Source organism: Scyliorhinus canicula, chromosome 29 (genome assembly GCF_902713615.1).
Source record: "Scyliorhinus canicula chromosome 29, sScyCan1.1, whole genome shotgun sequence".
In the NCBI taxonomy this organism is placed as follows: Eukaryota; Metazoa; Chordata; class Chondrichthyes; order Carcharhiniformes; family Scyliorhinidae; genus Scyliorhinus; species Scyliorhinus canicula.
Window position 1 is genome coordinate 11,263,844 of NC_052174.1, and position 13,176 is coordinate 11,277,019.

At 52.8% G+C, this 13,176-nt stretch overlaps 3 non-coding genes across 3 annotated transcripts; all 3 read right to left on the minus strand.

Moving 5' to 3' along the window:
• Positions 1–1,415: 1,415 nt before the first annotated feature.
• On the minus strand, positions 1,416–1,488 carry trnak-cuu. The gene has a single exon. It is a non-coding gene; the product is annotated as a tRNA-Lys (tRNA).
• A 603-nt stretch (positions 1,489–2,091) lies between these two features.
• On the minus strand, positions 2,092–2,164 carry trnav-cac. Its single transcript has one exon. It is a non-coding gene; the product is annotated as a tRNA-Val (tRNA).
• A 2,137-nt stretch (positions 2,165–4,301) lies between these two features.
• Positions 4,302–4,374, minus strand: trnak-cuu. Its single transcript has one exon. It is a non-coding gene; the product is annotated as a tRNA-Lys (tRNA).
• Positions 4,375–13,176: the final 8,802 nt, after the last annotated feature.

Sequence of the window (13,176 nt, forward strand, 5' to 3'; positions counted from 1 at the left end):
AATTTGCTTCACACACCAGTTCGAAACTTTTCCCCACACACTTTAAACCCTATGTCCCCCAGTATTTGTCTCTCCTGTCCCAGGAAAGAGCATCTGGCCATCCAATCTGTCCATCCAGCTCATAATCTTGTCGACCGCTATCAGGTCGCCTCTCAACCTCCGTCATCCCAGTGAGAACAGAACGAGTTTAGTGGCTGGTGTAGCAGAGTGGGCTAAATGGCTGACTTGTACTGCAGAACAAGGGCAGCAGCGCAGGTTCAATTCCCCTACCGGCCTCCCCAAACAGGCGCTGGAATGTGGTGACTAGGGGCTTTTCAAAGTAACTTCATTGAAGTCTACTCGTGATATAAAGCTATTATTATACCTAACCTCTCCTCACAGCCAATCACTTCCATACCAGGCAACATCCGAGTAAAAAAATAAAAGTAAATTACTGCGATGGTGGAAAATCTCAGTAGGTCTGGCAGCATCTGTAGGGAGAGAAAAGAGCTAACGTTTCGGGTCCGATGACTCTGTCAAAACATCCTAGTAAACCGATTTCGCCTCTCCGAAGGAGCCACATCCTTCTGGTAGTGTGGCGACCAGAATTGTACACAATATTCCAAATGAGACCTAACCAAGGTCCTGTCCAGCTGCAACATGACTTGCCAATTTTCATGTTCAATGCCCCGATCGATGAAGGCCGTATGGCGTATGCCTTCTTGACCATCTTGTCCACATGCGTTGCCACTTTCAGTGATCGGTGGAAATGCACGCCCAGATCTCTCTGCCTGTCAATACTCACAAGAGTTCTCCCATTTACTGTGTAATTGCTACATGCATTGGACCTTCCGAAGTGCATTACCTCACACGTGTCCGGATTAAACTCCAGCGAATGTGGCGACGAGGGGATTTTCACAGCAACCTCATTGCACTGCTAATGTAAGCCTACTTGTGACAATAAATATTTTTATTATATTTATAGATTCAGTTACGATCGTTAAAACTGCTGTCTCGTTGCCCACGGCAGCGATAGGGTCAAATCCCAATCACCACCAGCAGGGGGCAGTCAAGAGCCCGGCTGGAGTTTTATCAAAACTTTTGTCGACGTTTCCCTTGAAGAGAAAGTAATTTTATTCAATTATAACTGAGAAAAATCGAGTCGTAAATATTTGAATTGGTTTTATTTTTGGATAAGGTCCTTTTGCAGAATGAAATGAATTGTGAGTGAGAGAGAGCGGGGATTTGAATGATTTATTTTGTGTTGTGTGTGAGCAGGTGGTCGCCGTGTACGATTTTTCAGATTGTATTTGCAGAGTGTTGTGTGAAACGCTGAGAGATTTTGAGAACAGGAATGTGGAGGAAGCGCGGTTGAACGTTAGTGAAATTCAGAGCTGGGGCTGAATGTGTGGACGAGCGTTAAAAATAGAAACACTCGCCCAACGTGGGGCTCGAACCCACGACCCTGAGATTAAGAGTCTCATGCTCTACCGACTGAGCTAGCCGGGCCTGACAGGGATCCTTGTTCTTATCACTGACGGCAGTGAGAGTGTTTGAGTTGCCCCAGAATAATATTGCTCAAGAGCTCAGATCGCAGACCCACGCTAATAGAAACTGCAACTGCCCGATAATTACCAGCAGCAAACTTTACTGAAAACGCTTCATAATCTCCCAGCTGCTAACTCTCTAACTCTGGAGAAAGGGAATCACAGCTGCAATACTGACCAGACAAACGACTCACGGCTTCCCTGTCATATCGCCGCTCGGATTTAATGTCATTTTGTTATGTTTAAACTCAAGTTCGCACCAGTCCATCGCTGCTGCTGCTGCTGCCTCCTCGGTTAAATGATGTAGGCCCAGAGCCTGGGCCTCAATTTATCTTCTTCACGGAGCTCCTGCACCAGGTCCGCCTTCAAGTCCCTTCCTCAGGTTGAATGAAACCTGCACCACATCCACCCTCGCTCTCAGACGTTATTTTGTGGTTTGTGGGCGTCTCATTTTACACGTCGTGTTTCCTGAATCTGGATTGACGAGTTGGTTGCCATGACAGCAAAACGGTGGTCGAACATCGAAGGGGTGACTGGAGTGGGAAAATGAACATTTGTAACATAATGTTTCCACCCAGGATCGAACTGGGGACCTTTCGCGTGTGAGGCGAACGTGATAACCACTACACTATGGAAACTCCTGTGAAAGTGACCTGTCTTCTTGTCTGTATAAATATTTATCTGTGATTCACGGGCAAACCCCAGCTCGGAATTATTCCTCCAACATTTCACTGAGCCCGCCCCACATTCCCGCTCTCACCAGCAAATCGACATTTCAATAAAGTCCCCAAAATACAGGGTGTGGAGTCAGAGACGAGGAACGGATCAGCAGAGGCAAACCACAGAATAAATCCTGCGGCTCTAACCACTCTCCCTCGCTGAGAATTGCTTTCATTCTCCAACACCAGGTTATGGGTGGCACGGTAGCACAGTGGTTAGCATTGTTGTCTTACAGCGCCAGTGTCCCGGGTTCGATTCCCGGCTTGGGTCAATGTCTGTGCGGAGTCTGCACGTTCTCCCCGTGTCTGCGTGGGTTTCCTCCGGGTGCTCCGGTTTCCTCCCACTATTTCTGAAAGGCGTGCTGGGGTTTGAACATTCTGAATTCTCCCTCAGTTCACCCGAACGGGCGCCGGAATAGATCAAAGAACAATACAGCACAGGAACAGGCCCTTCGGCCCTCCAAGCCCGTGCTGACCATGGTCCCTGCCTAAACTAAAACTATATGCACTGACGGAGTCCTTATACTTCCATTCCCACCCTATTCATATATTTGTCTCGATGTCCCCTAAATGCCTCTATCATACCTGCTCCAGCCATCTCACCAGGCGCCATGTTCTATTTATTTACCACCCTCTGTGTAAACAATTTGCTTCACACACCAGTTCGAAACTTTTCCCCCTGCACTTTAAACCCTATGTCTCCCAGTATTTTTCTCTCCTGTCCCAGGAAAGAGCATCTGACCATCCACTCTGTCCATCCCGCTCATAACCTTGTTGACCGCTATCAGGTCGCCTCTCAACCTCCGTCATCCCAGTGAGAACAGAGTGAGTTTAGTGGCTGGTTTAGCAGAGTGGGCTAAACGGCTGGCTTGTACTGCAGAACAAGGGCAGCAGCGCAGGTTCAATTCTCCTACCGGCCTCCCTGAACAGGCGCTGGAATGTGGTGACTAGGGGCTTTTCAAAGTAACTTCATTGAAGCCTACTTGTGACATAAAGCTATTATTATACCTAACCTCTCCTCACAGCCAATCACTTCCATACCAGGAAACATCCGAGTAAAAAAATAAAAGTAAATTATTGCGATGCTGGAAAATCTCAGCAGGTCTGGCAGCATCTGTAGGGAGAGAAAAGAGCTGACGTTTCGGGTCCGATGACTCTGTCACAACATCCTAGTAAACCGATTTCGCCTCTCCGAAGGAGCCACATCCTTCTGGTAGTGTGGCGACCAGAATTGTACACAATATTCCAAATGAGACCTAACCAAGATCCTGTACAGCTGCAACATGACATGCCACTTTTTATGTTCAATGCCCCGATCGATGAAGGCCGTATGGCGTATGCCTTCTTGACCATCTTGTCCACATGCGTTGCCACTTTCAGTGATCGGTGGAAATGCACGCCCAGATCTCTCTGCCTGTCAATACTCACAAGAGTTCTCCCATTTACTGTGTAATTCCTACATGCATTGGACCTTCCGAAGTGCATTACCTCACACGTGTCCGGATTAAACTCCAGCGAATGTGGCGACGAGGGGATTTTCATAGTAACCTCATTGCACTGTTAATGTAAGCCTACTTGTGACAATAAATACTTTTATTATTATTATCGATTTAGTTACGATTGTTAAAACTGCTGTCTCGTTGCCCACGGCAGCGATAGGGTCAAATCCCAATCACCACCAGCAGGGGGCAGTCAAGAGCCCGGCTGGAGTTTTATCAAAACTTTTGTCGAAGTTTCCCTTGAAGAGAAAGTAATTTTATTCAATTATAACTGAGAAAAATCGAGTCATAAATATTTGAATTGGTTTTATTTTTGGATAAGGTCCTTTTGCAGAATGAAATGAATTGTGAGTGAGAAAGCGGGGATTTGATAATTTATTTTGTGTTGTGTGTGAGCAGGTGGTCGCCGTGTACGATTTTTCAGATTGTATTTGCAGAGTGTTGTGTGAAACGCTGAGAGATTTTGAGAGCAGGAATGTGGAGGAAGCGCGGTTGAACGTCAGGGAAATTCAGAGCCGGGGCGGAATGTGTGGACGAGCGTTAAAAATAGTAACACTCGCCCAACGTGGGGCTCGAACCCACGACCCTGAGATTAAGAGTCTCATGCTCTACCGACTGAGCTAGCCGGACCTGACAGGAATCCTTGTTCTTATCACTGACGGCAGTGAGAGTGTTTGAGTTGCCCCAGGATTATATCTGACCAGAGTCTGGGTGGCAGTCCAGCAATGCGGAGACATATATTCGTTCATGATGCTGAACTGGTGTTTCCCTCAGACAGTGCATTAGCACTGCTGCCTCACAGCGCCAGGGACCCGGGTTCAATTCCGGCCTCGGGTCACTGTCTGTGCGGAGTCTGCACGTCCTCCCCGTGTGCACGTGGGTTTCCTCCGGGTGCTCCGGTTTCCTCCCACAAGTCCGAAGACGTGCAGGTCAGGGTGGATTGGCCGTGCTAAATTTCCTCTCAGCGTCCAAAAGGTTAGGTGGGGTGACGGGTAGGGGGCTCTTTCAGAGGGTCGGTGCAGGCTCGATGGGCCGAATGGCCTCCTTCACTGTCGGGATTCTATGAGCAAGATCCCACCGGTTCCAAGGAGCTGGGAGCATCCCGCTCTGTTCAGAGGCCATTTAGGGGCCCTCTCCCTATTCTCCGGGAATAGTGGGAAATGCGCTGGATGCAATGTGTGGGGGTTGGGGGCGGGTGAAATCATCCCTTACATTTCTATAGCGCCTTTCACATTACGAGAGGCCTCAGCCCTTCACAGCAGCTCTAACCGACCCTGAGTCACACATCGAGATATCAGGTGACCAAACGTTGGGAGGTCAGGGGTCGGTTTTCAGCAACGCTTTGAAGAAGGAGAGAGAGACTCGGAGAGGTCGGGGGTCGGGGGGTGGGGGGAAGCAATCCCAGAGCCTGCGGCCTAGTAAGCTGGAGGCACGGCAGCGGTTCAAGTTGTTGGATGCTCAATAAGGCCTGAAATCGAGGAGCAAGGAGACCCCCGGAGGGTTGTGAGGCAGGAGGGAGTGACCGCGATAGGGAGCGGTCGAGGCCCGCCAGGGATTTGAAAATGAGGGTGAGAGGTTTTCGAATCGCTTGATCGGCTGGAAAATGCATTGAGACAGCCCAAGGGGTGGAGAAAGACATGGCAATGTTTATCGAATTGTGCTGAATTGCCCCTCACAGGCAATCTTTCGAAGTGAGTTTGTCCGGGCTGGAGACGTAACACTAGAGATGATCACAAACAACAGGAAGATGGCGCTGAACATTTACCAGACACAGGCCTTGCCGTGTCAGGTCCACTGGTCTAACACTGGCTGCAACTGGATGCAGCTTAGATCAGAAAGATACTCCAGACCTTGAAGTTAGTTCAATCAGGTTTATTGAACTCATAGCACAGTTAGCACAGTTCTCTGTGAGTTCGACTCTCTGCTAACTTTAGTGTGGTTACTCTGTCTGACTGAGCCAGACTAGCCCTTAGCCACGTGCTGGAGGTGTGAGACTGTAACAACACCCTTGACTGACTCTCTAGACGTTCATCAGTGGAAGGAGGCGGACTGTGAGCGCCTCGTGTCTTTTATAGTCAGATCCCACCCCTGAGTGTCCTGCCTGCTTATTGGTCATGCCCTGTGTCCATTAGCTGTTTGTCTGTATTGTGGTGATATGCATCACTGTAGATACACAAGGGGTTAATGTAAGTACACGTAGACTAGCTAGCCACTAGAGGGAGCACCAGAGACTTGACGAACAGACACTCAACCAATAGGTCAGTGAGATAGGACACGACCAATGGACATTCACGATACACACAGAGGTGACACTACCACAGGGGGGCATTACACCAACCCATATATAAAGGATACAGCACACATGATCTTCCTCTTTCCAATGGAGACTCTCAGTGAGTACAGACACAGGGTTGGATTCAACATCACACCCACCACGTGGATTGTAGCAGACTGGTTTGTCCGTCTGAGTAGCTGTAGAAGGAGGCGAATCCGAGTAGGAGAATTGTAAATAGTTTAATAAACGTGTTGAAGTTATCTCCACGTCTGAACCTTCCTTTGTCAGAGCTCACATCAAGGAAGCCGCTTCTGCTAGGCCAAGAGCATAACAAGACATGTATATCATTATGTGTGTGTGTGCCTGAATATCATGACAGGCCTGAGGCTTAAAGACGATGAGGTCGCGCTGTTGATCAGGGAGATAAAGACGCTCTCCTATGTGGTCACCTCGAGATCCCTAGATTAACTAAGTGTTAATTACGATTTCCTTTCCTCCACTGCACAATTCAGCAAAACAGTAAGACAGGCTCTGAGCATCAGACCGCACACACGCATCGTGGATCGAAAACGCTCGATCCCATTCCTCCTGCCACTCAAAACCTGCCCCCTCTTATCCTCGACCTCTAACCTCTAACCCCTGCCCCCACCTCCCCACACCCTATCTGATGATGTGTATAAGGCAGGTTTGTACGTAGTGTTACGCACGACCTCCGACCACTGTAAACCCCACCACCTCACCACGCGACCTGGGAGTTGGGAGTTGGTCGTGTTGGGAGATAGACGTATCTGCAGTAGTTCCACGAGAGTGGTTCAGTGTTAGTTGTTCGTTATCAGAGTTATCTTAGCACGCAGTGTGTTTGAAAATAAATTATTTTAACGACATGTTCTGCAGATCATCATTTACTTTGGCCAGTCAACCGAACCCGCATCACAGGTCAGAGGGCGAGGCAGACAGGAGGCCGCAACCACTCCTGACGTGCTGCCGGGGGTAACACCTGGAAGAGGCGGTGGGCCTCGAGAGGTTAGGATGATAGGTGGCACTTAAGGCTGCACCCTTCCCCCCCCCCCCCCTCCAGAAGGCCCGGGGGAAGGTGGAGGGAAGGGCTGAGGGACTCGGGGGATGTGGACTTGGTGTGGTCGGGCTGGGTGATGTTCGATGTCGGTGGGTGGGAGGGGCTGGAAAGTGGCGGGGCAGGGTGGCGGAGGTGCTGGTGGGCGCACCTCCTGGTTGGTAAATTGGGAGGTTGTACGGTGTGCGGCGCTCCTGGGTCACACGGCGGGCGGCCTGCCCTGCCAGCCCAGACTCCTCCACGCCCGGATCTTCCTAAGACACCCTCCTCATCCTGCTCATCAGATGAGGCCTCCACCTGTCTTTTGACGGAGGTGGTGGGGGAGGTGGGGGAGGAGCTGAGTGTGGCTCTCCAAAACAAGCCGATGGACCGAATGGCCTGTTTCTCTGGGGTAAAGTTCAAATGAATCTATTGGTGGTGAAGGCTATTGGAACGGGGGGGGGGGGGGGGGGGGGGGGGGGGGCGGGTGGTGCTGGTGTCACTATCCTGCGACCCAAAACCAGTTCTCTGGGGACACAGGTTCCAATTCCAAGATGGCCGACGGTGACTTTTGAACTCAGTACAAAAAAAAACCTGGTTCGAAGGAGGGAAATCTGCTGTCCTTACTCAGGTCAGGCCTACCTGTGACGCCAGGCCCCACGACCAACGTGTTTGACCCTGAACTGCCCCTTTGAAATGGTCGAGCGAGACACTCGGTTGAAACATAGAAGCATGGAAAACAGAAGCAGGAGGAGGCCAGTCGGCCCTTCGAGCCTGCTCATGGTTGATCGTCGAGTTCAATACCCGAATCGTGCCTTCCTCCCCAGATCCCTTCAGCCCCAAGAGCTGTTTGGAGGGCAACGAGGGATGGGCATCAAATGCTGGTCCTGATGTGTTGGGTAAGCTGGGTCTGCGAGGACTGCGTTTACCGTAGCAGTGAGAGAGACAGGCTTCCAACACTTGGAGAAATGCAACTCGATTTTATTGAACTCTTAACTATTAAACATACTTGAACTGTGGGTTGACACTATGCTGAGTTGACTGGAGACCTGAGGCTAACCTGACCAGACTATCTCACTACCACATGGTGGATGTTCGAGTTGCTGCTCACGGGCTCTGGCTGTCTCAGAGGCTGCATCCCGAGAGAGCGGGAAAACTGGTGCCCTCTGGCTTTCTAGTGGGCGTGTCCTGTCTGGTGATTGGCTGCTGTGTTCTGTGTGTTCATTGGTCATCCTGTGTGCCAATCAATGCCTGTCTGTGCACCATCATATACTTGTGTGTATATTATGACAGATCCTCGTCCAGTGCTGCCCACGGGCCCTGACTGGCAGAACATTTAGATCGCAGTGTAAAGGCCAAGGGGCGACAGTCTCCGTTTCCCGTAATCAGCGATCGGGCGGAGAATCCCATTTTACGGGCGAATCGGGGGGGGGGCGGCGCCGTTTTTCCCAGGCCCTGGAGGGCAACACATGTGTTGGGGGGTTTGGTGGAGGGCGGGGGACGCAGGCGGGCGGGGTGTCATTGGCCTCTCCGAGTCCAGGAAATCTCTGTGGATGGAGGCGATTGTAAACTGCCCAATCTGAAGATGAGATGCCGCCTTGTTATTCGTTGTTGCCATATCTTGGTTGTAATCTCTCCCAGCTCGCACTAATCGCTCTCCCAGCTGTCCCCCCCCCCCCCCCCCCTCCCCCCTCCCCACCCCCCACCCCTCCCGGTATATAATCACTTTTCTCCCTCTCTCTAATTCTAAAGCAGGGTCACGTGGTGCGATCTCGTGGCCTGTCTTACATATCGCTGATCTTCTGCATTTACAGAATAAGTGCAAAGTCAGGGAGCGGAAATTGTGGTTAACACCGAAGAGTTGTTCAAGGGATCTCGAGATGACCGCATAGCAGAGCGTCTTTATCTCCCTGATCAACAGCGCGACCTCATCGTCTTTAGGCCTCAGGCCTCTGGCTGATCAACAATCCGTTCAGCGCTGCCTTCGAGTCGCTCTTCCAGACGTACGCCTTCGTCCGGGATGCAGCGCCCCCGCCTTCCGGGTGCCTCGCGTGACTCGGAGTCATGCGCCTCGCCCTCCTTCCGTTATGTTGGCGAGGATGGGCGCGAGCGGAAGCTGTTGTTGTAAAGCGCCTCGGGCTACACTCTCCGTGTGTGCGTGGGTTTCCTCCGGGTGCTCCAGTTTCCTCCCACAGTCCAAAGATGTGCGGGTTAGGTGGGGTTACGGCGATAGGGTGGTGCGGATGGGGGAGTGGACGTAGGTAGGGTGCTCTTTCACATGGCTGAATCAGACCCGATGGGCCGAGTGGCCTCCTTCTGTACTGCAGGGATCCTACTGTGGGTGACTATGCCCATTCACGCAAACATCAAGTGTACTCACAACAAACCCAATGGTCAGAATTCCCCGTTCCTGTGACTAAGGGCGGGATTCTCCGGCTGTGCCTGGCAGGTGAACGGAGAATCCCGCTCATCAATGGACTTTTCCATTCTCCGCCTCTCGCCTGTGGTTCTGGCAAAGGGCGGGGCGGAGGAATCCCGGCCTAAGTGTTGACGCTGGAGCAGGATTCGGCCGTTTCCACGACAGCAAAATTGGCATCTTGCCTGGACCGATTCACGGACCGTCCAGGGGTTAGAACCGGGGCCACGTGGAACACAATCGATTCCAAGCCGCACACACACACATTACACTCCCCACACACACTCATCCCAGCCGCACACACACACATTACACTCCCCACACACACTCATCCCAGCCACACACACACATTACACTCCCCACACACACTCATCCCAGCCCCACACACACATTACACTCCCCACACACACTCATCCCAGCCACACACACACATTACACTCCCTACACACACTCATCCCAGCCGCACACACACATTACACTCCCCACACACACTCATCCCAGCCGCACACACACATTACACTCCCCACACACACTCATCCCAGCCCCACACACACATTACACTCCCCACACACACTCATCCCAGCCACACACACACATTACACTCCCTACACACACTCATCCCAGCCGCACACACACATTACACTCCCCACACACACTCATCCCAGCCGCACACACACATTACACTCCCCACACACACTCATCCCAGCCGCACACACACATTACACTCCCCACACACACTCATCCCAGCCGCACACACATTACACTCCCCACACACACTCATCCCAGCCGCACACACATTACACTCCCCACACACACTCATCCCAGCCCCACACACACATTACACTCCCCACACACACTCATCCCAGCCCCACACACACATTACACTCCCCACACACACTCATCCCAGCCGCATACACACATTACACTCCCCACACACACTCATCCCAGCCTCACACACACATTACACTCCCCACACACACTCATCCCAGCCGCACACACACATTACACTCCCCACACACACTCATCCCAGCCGCACACACACATTACACTCCCCACACACACTCATCCCAGCCACGCACACACATTACACTCCCCACACACACTCATCCCAGCCCCACACACATTACACTCCCCACACACACTCATCCCAGCCGCACACACACATTACACTCTCCACACACACTCATCCCAGCCGCACACACACATTACACTCCTCACACACACTCATCCCAGCCCTACACACACATTACACTCCCCACACACACTCATCCCAGCCCCACACACACATTACACTCCTCACACACACTCATCCCAGCCCCACACACACATTACACTCCCCACACACACTCATCCCAGCCGCACACACACATTACACTCCCCACACACACTCATCCCAGCCGCACACACACATTACACTCCCCACACACACTCAGCCCAGCCCCACACACACATTACACACCCCACACACACTCATCCCAGCCGCACACACACATTACACTCCCCACACACACTCATCCCAGTCCCACACACACATTACACTCCCCACACACACTCATCCCAGCCCCACACACACATTACACTCCCCACACACACTCATCCCAGCCGCACACACACATTACACTCCCCACACACACTCATCCCAGCCCCACACACACATCACACTCCGCACACACACTCATCCCAGCCGCACACACACATTACACTCCCCACACACACTCATCCCAGCCCCACACACACATTACACTCCCCACACACACTCATCCCAGCCGCACACACACATTACACTCCCCACACACACTCATCCCAGCCGCGCTCACACATTACACTCCCCACACACACTCATCCCAGCCGCACACACACATTACACTCCCCACACACACTCATCCCAGCCGCACACACACATTACACTCCCCACACACACTCATCCCAGCCACACACACATTACACTCCCCACACACACTCATCCCAGCCCCACACACACATTACACTCCCCACACACACTCATCCCAGCCACACACACACATTACACTCCCCACACACACTCAACCCAGCCCCACACACACATTACACTCCCCACACACACTCATCCCAGCCGCACACACACATTACACTCCCCACACACACTCATCCCAGCCCCACACAAACATTACACTCCCCACACACACTCATCCCAGCCTCACACACACATTACACTCCCCACACACACTCATCCCAGCCGCAGACACACATTACACTCCCCACACACACTCATCCCAGCCTCACACACACATTACACTCCCCACACACACTCATCCCAGCCGCACACACACATTACACTCCCCACACACACTCATCCCAGCCGCACACACACATTACACTCCTCACACACACTCATCCCAGCCCCACACACACATTACACTCCCCACACACACTCATCCCAGCCGCACACACACATTACACTCCCCACACACACTCATCCCAGCCGCACACACACATTACACTCCCCACACACACTCATCCCAGCCGCACACACACATTACACTCCCCACACACACTCATCCCAGCCGCACACACACATTACACTCCCCACACACACTCATCCCAGCCGCACACACACATTACACTCCCCACACACACTCATCCCAGCCGCACACACACATTACACTCCCCACACACACTCACCCCAGCCCCACACACACTCATCCCAGACAAGAAGATGCCAGCGGGGAGAGGGAGATGTGCCATCAATTGCACGAGAGACGAGTTGCTATACAAAAGTTAGGCTTTAATACACTAGAACTTAGCCCTGCGGTTGTCTACAATAAAATGGACGACCGCCGGGCGTTTGACTATTTATACCTCGGCAAGGAGGCGTGGTTAACTCAGCCTCTCGACCAATCGGTCGAGAGGCACATGACCGACCAGGGCCAATGGTAAGCTGGTGTTCTGCCCCAATGGCAGACAGGTATGCAAATCATATCACCACAGAGCGGCTCCAAGGTTCACGGACCCGAGATTGAGACCCTCCTGGATGCGGTGGAGGAGAGGCGGATCGCCCTGTGCCCTGGGGTGGATGGCAGCTACCCGGGCGCAGGTGGCAGAGACGGTCAGCGCCACCAGAAACACCGTCCGGACCGGCCAGCGGTGTCGGAAGAAATTGCAGGAAATGCTCCGGGCTGCCAGGGTAAGTAGGCAGCGCTGTACCCCTGGCAGTAACCCGCGTCCCACATACCTGGAGGGTGGACGAGTTCCCCACCCCCCACCACATGCCGGCACCCATACCAGCCGGGTGCCCTGCTCACAGAGGCCACAGAATACCCACCCCCCGGGCAACAGACTGCCTAACACCGTGTTCCCCCCCCCCCCCCCCCCCCCCCCCCCCCAGGAGAGGGCCGCTCAAAGTCACCAGGCCCCTCACCGCGGAAGAGCAGAAGGGTCAGCGGGCCGGAGGACTGGTCCTACACCGTGGCAGAGATCGCCATCCAGGCACAGACCCAGAGGAAGGTGGCACAAACTCAGAGGGAGGTGGCACAGACCCAGAGGGAGGTGGCACAGACCCAGAGGGAGGTGGCACAGACCCAGAGGGAGGTGGCACAGACCCAGAGGGAGGTGGCACAGACCCAGAGGGAGGTGGCACAGACCCAGAGGGAGGTGGCACAGACCCAGAGGGAGGTGGCACAGACCCAGAGGGAGGTGGCACAGACTCAGAGG